The following is a 9,582-nucleotide window of genomic DNA, read 5'->3' as shown; positions in this document are numbered from 1 at the left end:
CCCTATAGGTCGTCTCCTTAGAGGGGCACCGTGTCAATCTCCCACAAAATGAAGTCTTTTCCTTGCCTCTTATTATGGTAGTTCCCCAGCTGTAAACGTCTAGCCAGATCATACTACCGCCATCCTTTTTGTCGGCAAACACCGTTGCCTAGATTATTATGCCAAGTTGATTGTTTTTCGACCAGAGTAGACAAGCACCATAATTGATAAATCGAACACAATAACAGTCGCGAAATGTGCGCACTCTCGCGGCTTTGGGCGCACGGGGCGTGGGTGAGGCGTTGTGCACACCCAAGCGCTCGCGAGTGCCACATCGTGTGCAGCGGTTGGGCGTAGCGATGGAAAAAAAAAACCATGACCTATTCAGGCTCTCCTCGCGACCCTCCTCTCCTTCCTAATCTCCTGCTGCCGCCACCCGGTCCTTCCTCCTTGCCTCTGCCATTCGATCTCCGCCGCTCGGTCTCCTCCCCTGCATGCGCTCCGTCCCTTCCTCCTCGTTGGCGCTCAACTGGCAGTGGATGAGCAGCGGCGGACGAGATCGGCGCGTCACGAGAGTGGACACGGCAACTGTCACGGGCAGAGCAGAGCGAAGCCGGCGCGGCGGCCGGGCGCGATCTGGAGAACTAGTGGGCGGTGGTGCCCGATATGGGCCGGCGCGACCTACGCAGCGGAGCGATCTGGACGAGATGACTGGTGCCGGTTTCCTCACCATGCTGCGACCAGTGCCTCGGCAGGTGAGTTGTGTTGTTGTCCTCTTCGACGACGGCGGCGGGCGGCACGCCCATCAGTGCCCGTGTGCCCCGGCCGGTGTGGACTGCTTGCGTTGGGCCAAAACAACTGCTTGCTCAAGCCGGCGTATGGACTGCCTGGTAAGCTCTATCAATCCACTCTGAATCTGCTTGTTCTTGCAATCTTGCTCTGTCCAATTTGGGGTTCGCTATGCAGGGTCGCGTCCAACCCACTGCCAGTGAATTTTATTCTTCTGAATTGATGTGTTGCAGTGATCGGCTGCCCCGCTGCCTAAAATATATGTGCCCTTAAGGCGTGGTGTCCATGGGGATAAGAAACTGAGTTGGGTTTCAAGTGGTACCTGAATGTCTACACCTTGACAAGCTTGACTAAACATTCCCCTACTAGATTTCACAAGAGAGCCTTCTATTGTCGTTTTTAGAACTGAATATATTTGATGTGTGGTTCAATAGAAATGTGGACACACGGATAGTGCCTTTTCACTATCAAACAGTCCCAACAAAAAAGACTCTCCGCAAAATCAATTCTGGTGTCTTGTTTGTTGTTTTATTTGATGTGAGGTAATATTTTGTTGCAGTGTTTAGCATATTTTATCTTTTCATTTTTTGTTTGAAGAAAGATGTTTTTCTTCCTTAAGAAAATATTATTTCGTAAATAGAACAATAGTCACCATACATGATCTTCCACCAAGTAGGAATTTTTGTGTGTGCAAAGATTGATTTCCAGGTCAATTTGTGAAGGTGCGGCCCCATTCCCCCACCCCTGTCTGGGTTTGCTAGGAGCGTGCCCACTGCCCACACCCGACCTCGCCACCGGGCCGCATCTTGGCGGAGCTAACACCGTAGGCCTCCATCTCCTCTACTGAAGAAGGGTTATTATCACATCCATCCCCACCCAAGAGCGCTCTAATCCTCTCGACAACAATGCTCACCACAGTTGCAGTTGCGGGCGCGGAAGCCGCTGTCCCATACCGAGGACGTGCAGACTGCAGGCATGTTTTAGATTATGATTGTGAAAGGCAGACAATTATGGTCTGCGATACTTTTTTACCAGAAATACTGAACATGTTCTGATTTTACTAGAAGATTCATGTGGGCATTCATGTTATTGAAGAATTTTTCGAAATGGAAAGCTGAAGGCTGAATGTTTTTCCATTAACATTGTACATGTGCTGCTATAGACTGGTCAATGAAGGCCTCAACCATTGGAGGCACAAAATTGTGAAGCTTAAGATTCCCCACCCTTGTTTCAATCTTCGAGGATTTCTCAATGGTGAGCATTGCTTTTGTTTCCCTTGTCCTAATCTCTACCTCAAGATGCAATAGTTCTTATTGTACTACTTGGATTGTTATCTCATTGTAGTCTCTACTGTTATTTGATATAATGATAGTCCTATATTTCTCATGCAGGAGGGTTTGTTTAACACGGATAAGCCTTTTTACCTTATTCTTGTTCTACACACTACATATCAGTTAAATGAATTTCTGATATGATTGCTTCAATGATAATTTTTGCAGAAGCACATGCTGATGGTGCACTTGCCTTTGGAATAATTACTTTGCTCTACAACAGTATGAAGGGTAAGGTAATTCTATTGTCACTGTGCTTCACACTTCTCTGTCATGGTTTACAGATTCAGAGCTAGCAATTATGCTAAAGGCAGAGACAGAGAAGGGGATTAGTGGAGTGGATTTTCATTTTCAGTACTGGGTTTTACCATGACCCTGTCGTTGCCTCGTACTACAGCAACATATATGGTCAGTACTGCATCTATGAGAATGGATATTACGTGTTATGGACTTCAGATGCGGTACTTACAAGTTCATCTGGTTACTTGAAATTTCTCGATGTGTCATTTTCTTACAGATAAATACTTAATAGGTACAGAGCTGCTGAGAGAAGGGTAGACATATCTACAAAGTTACGTATTTCCTACAGTTATTTCTCTTTTGTGTGCTAAAATACGTTTTCTGAACCAAGGGTGATGAGCAATTATTAAAAATTACGTACTCCCTCCGGTCAATTGACGCTGCTTTAGTACAAAGTTAGTGCAACTTTGTACTAAACCACCGTCAATTAATACGGATCGGAGGGAATATAATATTTGGTGACGTATGTTTTTCATTGATAATCTATTTCTTAAAATAAATATTTTAATTCCCTATTGATTTTGTTTTATTGCCACACTTGTTTAGGCGAGGCCCTTTGTAAAAGATTGTAGAACCTATACAGCCTACTATCTACAAACATGGTCCTGATTTGGGATGGAATCAAATGACATGGTCCTGATTTGTAGAGCTATGCTAAAGTGTTAAAAAGTGTACATATGCCATGTTCTACAATTAACTTATCTTACCTATGAATGCCCTCGCAGAAAACATGTTAATATTTGTTCCATTGTCTTTCAGGAGGGCCACAAGCCTAGTATGATTTGTCAGAGCGACATCTACCCTCCCTGCCACAAATGATTGATCCTTTTAACCAGGTTTGGGAATAGAAACATTAGGGCTTTTGCTGAATGAATTGTAGCTTTTGTCTTGCACTGAACTTAACAAGTTCCTATGCAGTTTCAGAATCCGACCTTTCGTTTCATTAAACAAGAAAAGCGAGGTTGGTCATCCATGATGCATTTATAGATCCATTTGATGATGAATCCCATCCCATCTTGAATACCCCTCCCTTCATTTCAAAGGTACTAGACTACTAGCTAGCATTACCCTGTTTGTGTTTGCCGATTAAGTTTTGAGATGAATAGCTATTATTTTTATTCTGAATCTTTTATATATGACAACTTCTGTACATACTGATGTCCAGATAAATCAGCTATGTAGTTTTGATATTTCATATATACCATCAATTTTTTCCTCAAGCAATGAGATTAAAATCAGTTCTGTGCTGTGCAACAAATATCATCAGAGTGATCACTCCAAGATTTTAATATTGGTAATTATGTATGGTCCTAGCCATTTTTGGTAGCATACTGTAGCCAAGATATAGTATGTACTGTCATTTTTCTTTTTGTGGTTGAAAGATATGACAGTTCAGTTGTCCAACAACAATTTTAGAGGTTACTTCAGAACTTTGGGTCATTAGTTTGGAGAAACATTTTAGGCTTTCCCTTCTTCTGCTGCTGAGGGCAGGCCTGGCGCAGTGGTGAAGTCCTCCCCACTTGTGCCAAGAGGTCCTGGGTTCAAACCAGCCTCTCTGCATTGCACTTTGCAGGGGTAAGACTAGGTTCCTATAATCCCTCCCCAGACCCCACCTTGTGTGGGAGCTTCTATGCACTGGGTCTGTCCTTTCCTTCTTCTGCTGCTGTTCATGAGGATATCCCTTTTTTAAAATTATTGCGTTAATTAAGAAAAGGCTATACCATGTTATTTGGAAATTTATCTCAGCTCTTTTTGTTTGCAAATTGATTTGTTGAACTTTTGGTGTAAGGAGACCAACTACCTCTTGCTTGCATTGCATGTTAAAACGCTTTGGTGAAGAAATATGCAATATAAGAGGTATTCTCCTCGTCAGTTCGACTTCTTGACAAATAAAATAAAAGTGAATTCTTAATGGAAATACACCCGATCCTTTCTATATGGCAATGACAGTTCTAGGATTAGTAGTTCTACTTAATATTTCTTATTATTTGTTGTCAAATACACCTAAAGGCACCATAGTATTTATTTTTGTTAATAATCATTGACTTGATATTAGAGCTTTATCGTCTCAGTTTATATTTTTCCAAATGGATTTGCTTATCAAATGGTTGTCTCTTGGGTAATGTGTGCACTTAATTCAAGCCTAGTTATGAACTGGAATGCATTTGCGGGCAGAGGAGCGTGTCCGGCTGTTGTCGTACGAGAAGAAGCTAGTGTGTGCAGCTGAGGACCCAGGATGCTAATGGTGTAGAGCTGTTCACCATCGAGAGGACCAGGGCTTCCATCATGGTCCTCCGGACCAAGCTCAACATATCTGCCGCCTTCGTCGACGACTTGTCCTGGATGGTCGTTGCCGTCTGCAACGACTCACCTGAATGTACGCCTGTGATGGCATTTTAGTTTCTTCCCCACGTGATGCATCAATACAATAAGTATATCAAGAATTGCATGAATGTGCTATCCAGATCCAAAAAGAAAATGAAGGTGTCGTTCCCCTACCTGGCACTGCCCAGTCCATTTTAGTCTTATTGTTTCACTCAGCAACTTTACAGCTACTTCCATATTCCTCTGCTTAGTCTTAGACAAATGCAGATAAGAAAGTGAGCATTCCTCTGCTTAATCTGATCCATTAACAATACTTAGTATAGACAAGAAAATGTTAGGGGTGCACCCCACCTGTCACCGCCCCAGCTTCCTTTCAGGCGGCGCACCAAGGGTGCGCCCCAACCACTAGTTATGTGCATAGGTGGCCGATGGACGAGCAGAGAAATGGATAAGTACTTCACGATGGAGGGAGTAGCACGCTAATTAACGTGACCATACCTAAGACTAACGAGCGAGCGGCGCGATCTGCTTGATCATCGAAACGATCATACCTAAAGACTAATGAGCAACAACTAGGCTATTTCGATAATTATTAATACGGACAAGGGGACCAATCCGCGGACAAGGATGCGGGAGACAGCCATCCAATGCTAGCTGCGTACATTTTCACAACAAGTCAAACCAACCGGGACAAAATTCGTGCAAACACGGCCAGATTCATGCAAACATGACGGGGTTTATATAAAAAAGATAGATTTTCATACAAACATGACGGATTTCACTACATGTACATCAATGGTGCTAGTCCGGCTCTGGAAGTATAATTAGTACCTAATCTAAATCGCCGCCCGTGGATCTCTTTGTCTTCCTCATGTCCGGCAGCCCGATCACCGGACTGCCGGGAGCCCCGGAGGTATATGCTCGAGCGTAAAGGACGGCTCGCTTCCCGCCACTCATCGGAGTGGAACCCCGACTGATGCTTCAGTGGTAGGGGAAGACGGCGCCTCCACTTCCGTCAAGCCCATGTGGGATCGACGGAGGTCCTCGAAAGAGAAGAACCGGGCAAGATACCGGCTGTGTACGCTAGGTCGCCTAGGCGGTGGCCTTCGTGGGATCCAAGCGGCGGCGGATTCCACTGTTCTCCTTCTCCTCGGTGATGGCGGAGGCGCCGTCCACTGACTCGTCGCTCTCCGCGCACCCGGCTTCTGCCTCTACCTGCATGGCGCGGTCGCAGCCACGGGAGACGCGGTTGCATGCAGGAGAGGCGTGGTTGTAGGCACGGGAGGCACGGCCGCAGATGGGGGAGGCGCCGTCGTCGACGGTAGCAACGACGCTTGAGGGAGTCCTGGATTAGGGGGTGTCCGGGTAGCCGGACTATACCATCAGCCGGACTCCTGGACTATGAAGATACAAGATTGAAGACTTCGTCCCGTGTCCGGAAGGGACTTTCCTTGGCGTGGAAGGCAAGCTTGACGATGCGGATATTTAGATCTCCTACCATTGTAACCGACTTTGTGTAACCCTAACCCTCTCCGGTGTCTATATAAATCGGAGGGTTTTAGTCCGTAGGACAACATACAACAATCATACCATAGGCTAGCTTCTAGGGTTTAGCCTCCTTGATCTCGTGGTATATCTACTCTTGTACTACCCATATCATCAATATTAATCAAGCAGGACGTAGGGTTTTACCTCCATCAAGAGGGCCCGAACCTGGGTAAAACATTGTGTCCCTTGTCTCCTGTTACCATCCGCCTAAATGCACAGTTCGGGACCCCCTACCCGAGATCCGCCGGTTTTGACACCGACATTGGTGCTTTCATTGAGAGTTCCTCTGTGTCGTCGCTTTTAGGCCCGATGGCTCCTCCGATCATCAATAACGATGCAGTCCAGGGCGAGACTTTTCTCCCTTGACAGATCTTCGTCTTCGGCGGCTTCGCACTGCGGGCCAATTCGCTTGGCCATCTGGAGCAGATCGAAAGCTACGCCCCTGGCCATCAGGTCAGGTTTGGAAGTTTAAACTACACGGCTTACGTCCGCAGGGACTTGATCTTCGACGGATTCGAGCCACAGTCAAGCGCGCCGCACTGTCACGATGGGCATGATCTAGCTCTGCCGCCAAACAGTGCCCTGGGGGCCGCACACGCATCGGTTCCGACCCTTAATTCGGAGCCTACTGCGCCGATCGAGGATGAGTGGTTGGACGCCGCCTCGGGGGCTGCAATCTCTACGGCGATTGAGCCGAACACCAGCTTTGTCCTTTGGGAAGCCCGCAACTCCAAAGCGCCGGAATCCACCCCGGACTCCGAGCCCTCCGCGCCCCTGCCAATCGAATCCGATTGGGCGCCGATCATGGAGTTCACCGCCGCGGACATCTTTCAGCACTCGCCCTTTGGCGATATTCTGAAGTCACTAAAGTCTCTCTCTTTATCAAGAGAGCCCTGGCCGGACTCGGTCAGCAAGGTTGGGATACGGACGATGAAGAAATTCAAAGCCCACCCACCACCCATTTGGTAGCCACTGTCGATAATTTAAACGATGTGCTCAATTTCGACTCTGAAGACATCGACGGTATGGACGACGATGCATGAGACGCACACGAACCAACGCCTATAGGGCATTGGATAGCCACCTCATCTCATGATGTGTACATGGTGGATACACCTAAAGAAAGCGACAACGAGGAACACGGGGATGCAACGAGGGATCGATCTCTCGAAAAGCAATCAAAGCGGCGTAAACGCCGCTCCAAGCCCCGCCTCGATAAAAACAACAGCCATACAGACCCAGCCATAGAGCAGGATGAGCCGGCGGAATACGAGCATGCCTTAGAGCAACCGTCCGAACAGGGCAACTCGGATAAAGAAACCGAACAACCCGTCCCCGGCGAAAACGGCATTCCGGACGACCTTACGCCGGATAAGCTCATGGAGCAGAAGAACCTCCACAAAAGGCTCGTCGCAACTGCACGCAGCCTGAAAAAGCAGAAGCGGAAGCTAAAAACTGCGGAAGATGCACTCAGAATCAGATGGAGCAAAGTACTCAATACCGCAGACAAATACGGCGGCAGTCGCCACACTAAAAGCTATCCGAAGCGAAAGCTACTGCCTGAATTCGACGAAGAGGCCTTCGAGCCCTCGCATTCAAAAAGTAAGAAATCCACCCGGTCGGATAGATGACCCCATGGCCAGCATAAAGCGGCAAGCGGCGCCGCACTCAAGCCGGCATGCGACCCACTCAAGGATTCACATCAAAAAGATGGCCCAGCCAGATCTATTTATGGGCCAAGAAAGCAAGCTCTCGTAAGCAATGCAACAAAACCAGTATCCGAACATCACGGCACACCCAAATACAGGGGTGCCGCACACCCCCTATGTTTCACCGATAAGGTCCTGGATTATGAATTTCCAGCGGGATCCAAACCCGTAAACATAGAGGCATACGACGGAACAACAGACCCTGGAGTCTGGACCAAGGATTATATCCTCCACATACATATGGCCAGAGGAGATGACCTCCACGCCATAAAATACTTACCCCTCAAGCTTAAAGGGCCAGCCCGGCATTGGCTCAAAAGCCTTCCTGAAAACACAATTGGAAGTTGGGAAGAGCTCGAGGACGCTTTCCGAGCAAATTTTCAAGGGACATATGTCCGCCCTCCGGATGCAGACGATCTCATTCACATAACTCAACAGCCCGGAGAGTCAGCTCGGCAATTCTGGAACAGATTTCTTACTAAAAAGAATCAGATCGTCGACTGTCCGGATGCCGAAGCCTTAGCAGCTTTTAGGCATAACGTCCGAGACGAATGGCTCGCCCGACACCTCGGCCAAGAAAAGCCAAGAATAATGGCCGCATTAACAAGCCTCATGACCCGCTTTTGCGCAGGAGAGGACAACTGGTTGGCAAGACGTAGCACCAGCGACCCAAGTACATCCGAAACTAGGGATGGAAACGGAAAACCGCGACGCAACAAGGACCGTCGCCGGACTAAGGAAAACAGTCTGAAGAGCACGGCAGTCAATGCCGGATTCAAAAGCTCGCGGCAGAATCAGAAAAAGCCGCCCCTCCAGGATAACAGGGACGAGCTATCCAACCTAAACAAAATCTTGGACAGGATATGTCAAATACACAGTACTCCCGGGAAGCCTGCTAACCATACCCACAGAGATTGTTGGGTCTTCAAACAATCCGGCAGACTCAACGCCGAACACAAGGGGCTCGACACACCAAGCGAAGACAATGACGAACCCCAAAAGCAGAGCACCAGGAAACAAAAAAAATTTCCACAAGAAGTAAAAACATCAAACTTACTTCACATAACAAAACGTGCGGCGCCCATAAAGGTACGCGCCATACGGCCTATCCCAAAGGAGCCTTGCCACTGGTTGTCAAAACCAATCATCTTCGATCATCTGGATTACTCTAGAAGTATCAGGAACGCAGGCTGGACTGCCTTGGTACTCGATCCAATAATTAGCGGACTCCAGTTTACAAATGTCCTGATGGACGGTGGCAGCGGTCTAAACCTGATATATCAGGACACAATCTGCCACATGGGGATAGACCCAACAAAAATTCGCCACAGCAAAACCTTCTTTCAAGGGGTAACGCCAGGTCCGGATACCCATTGCATGGGTTTTCTCCGGCTTGAAGTTATATTCGGCTCCCCTGATAACTTCCGCCGCGAAAAGCTAACTTTCCACATCGTCCCAGTCTCAAGTCGCTATCAAGCACTGCTGGGACGCGAAGCTTTCGCCCGCTTTAACGCAATACCGCATTATGCATCTCTTACGCTTAAGATGCCCGGTCCACGAGGCATCATCTCATTAAAGGGGAAGCATTGAGTGCGCCCCCC

The 9,582-nt window shown here is 47.7% G+C and overlaps 1 long non-coding RNA gene across 10 annotated transcripts; it reads left to right on the top strand.

Annotated features, from left to right (window-relative positions):
* The first annotated feature begins 308 nt into the window (after positions 1 to 308).
* On the top strand, positions 309 to 4,921 carry LOC119318179. Of its 10 annotated transcripts, XR_005153986.1 has the most exons (8): positions 311 to 869; positions 1,931 to 2,022; positions 2,160 to 2,163; positions 2,268 to 2,507; positions 2,617 to 2,670; positions 3,159 to 3,235; positions 3,318 to 3,442; positions 4,547 to 4,921. It is a non-coding gene; the product is annotated as an uncharacterized LOC119318179 (long non-coding RNA). The 10 variants fall into 10 exon arrangements; XR_005153984.1 differs by having other exon boundaries at positions 309 to 869; positions 2,160 to 2,507; XR_005153982.1 differs by lacking the exon at positions 2,160 to 2,163 and having other exon boundaries at positions 314 to 869.
* Positions 4,922 to 9,582: the final 4,661 nt, after the last annotated feature.

This window comes from Triticum dicoccoides, chromosome 6A (assembly GCF_002162155.2).
Source record: "Triticum dicoccoides isolate Atlit2015 ecotype Zavitan chromosome 6A, WEW_v2.0, whole genome shotgun sequence".
In the NCBI taxonomy this organism is placed as follows: domain Eukaryota; kingdom Viridiplantae; phylum Streptophyta; class Magnoliopsida; order Poales; family Poaceae; genus Triticum; species Triticum dicoccoides.
This window is presented reverse-complemented; position numbering and strand designations above follow the sequence as displayed.